We start from the raw sequence: 2,138 nt of genomic DNA, 5'->3' as shown, positions 1-2,138 counted from the left end.
GGTCAATCGTCAATAACAACGGTTGTCATGGTAACAAACGCCCGGAGGGTACGGTTTCCGACGAAAACGGTTCCCTGACAGAACTGAACGAAAACGGTTCCCTGGCTGAACTGAACTGAACTGACATTGGTTTGCACAATGCATACCTATATCAACCTTACACGAAACAGCATGAAGGTGAATTAACCCGCGCCCCGCTGGGGTCTGCCGACCAACGCGCCCTGCTGGGGGGGGGGGGGGGTCAATTTGCCCCCCTCCTAAGATCTCGAGAACCACGCAACATAGCGACAAGCGGTAAACGGTGTTAGATAGCCCCATCAGGGAACTACCTTGTGACCCAAATTCGTTGACTTAGGTCAAACCGATGACGTCACAGGTCAGGTCAAATGTCGAATTTTCACCGTTTACAGGCATTTCAAGAAATGCGTGGTAAAATCGAGTAAAATGCATTTCATTGAAAATCATCGATGGTGAAATGTTCGTCAACACAAATTTTGCTATTTGAGGTCACTGATACCAGGTCAGGTCACAGAGGTCAGGTCACTGAGGGTCACATTATGAAGATATCATGTGATTCATGTTTTATTGTGCGTTTTATAAGTCAAATACGATTATGTGGGTCAGGCAGTCTTTAGGGTCAGTTTAGATGAGTATGTTTCGGTAAAGGTCAGGTCAAGGTTAGGTCAAGGTCAGGTCAAATTAGGTCAAATTTCAAAGTTGATATTTTTGCATAAAATGGTATCGATTCGATGCAGCTCGTCACGGGGAGTTCAATGGTGGTTTTTGTTTTGCGCTACGTGGTTTAGAATGGCTAAAAATCGAGTTTAAAAATATGACGTCATCAATTTTGAACAGTGTTTTGAGTTTTCGCTATAACTTGGCCAAAAAAGGAGGTATCGATTTAAAATTTGCTATGTATATAGAAGAGCGCGAGGACTATCACATGTAGGTATTCCGGTTTTTTCGAAATTCGGAAATGTTTTGGATTTTTTTAGTTTTGCAAAAAAATCATTTTTTTGAATTTTTGGGGTCAAAATCTAAAAATTTTAAAAATCCGAGATAGCAGTTTTGTAGCGCTATTTTTTTGTCTACATGTCCATATAAAGAATTTTGAAATTATTTGGTAACTGTAGCTTTTGTGAGCGTTTCACGATTTCATGTTTTTTGCTCATTTTTGCTCGAACATGACCTCAGTTTGAGCTCAATAACTCCTGACCTAAGGTGACCTAAGACTTGAAATTTGGTGTGAAGGTGTCAAATTGATGCCTGGAAAGGTACGAAAATTTGGCGGCACTGCACGCCGCCGTTTTCTAACTATTTAGGAAAAACCACAGGGGGGCCAAATTGCCCTCCCCCCCAGCGGGGCGAGGGTTGATATTTGGCTCAGAAACAATAAATGATAATTTTTCCTTGTCATTCATGCAGGCATGTCTCATGATGCATGTCTTCATAAGTACCTACACCAAAGTCGATACCTACCTACACCTTTCATGTCACGTGTTAAGCCATGTGTTCAATCACCGTCAGTGTTAGCGAATAGCGCGGCAGCGCGTGAGGGCATGGATCACGGTCACCCAAATATACGCTAGTGGGCGTGTGACCGACTGACGTTTCCATTTTATTGTAAACTACCGCCAGATTCAGCTGAAACATCATGGCGCGAGAGCTTTGACACCTGATTACGTCAACACAAGGCTTTGAGAAAATATACCTATCACAGCAAAAAAATGCCTGCTTATGACGCAAAAGTGTGAATTAATTATTTGTGAAAAACACACTGAATTTAAAACTAACAAACAATCACGCTGATTAGAGGAGTGCAATTATCAAAATCACCGTTATTTGCCTCATGCCCTAAGCTCACTCTCATACACAAAGTCGTCTGATCCTGTAACGCTGGCGGTTACATTTTGCCAATTTTACGGACCTCAACATAAGACTACCTACAACTCAACCCCGCGGCGCGACTCAAAGAAGAGGAGAGAAAATGTAACGTTAATGCGGTTACATTTTCCATCATTCTTGCAAATAGCATCATTGGCTGCATCGGAGACCTTTTTCTAACTTCAATTCCGTTCTGTTCCTGGCTGCAAACACGGGCTACGACGCTACGGCCGATCAGCGTCCCATCTGGCCAC

Source organism: Amphibalanus amphitrite, unplaced genomic scaffold (genome assembly GCF_019059575.1).
Source record: "Amphibalanus amphitrite isolate SeventyFive unplaced genomic scaffold, NRLGWU_Aamphi_draft 000896F_arrow, whole genome shotgun sequence".
Taxonomy (NCBI): Eukaryota; Metazoa; Arthropoda; class Thecostraca; order Balanomorpha; family Balanidae; genus Amphibalanus; species Amphibalanus amphitrite.
This window is presented reverse-complemented; position numbering follows the sequence as displayed.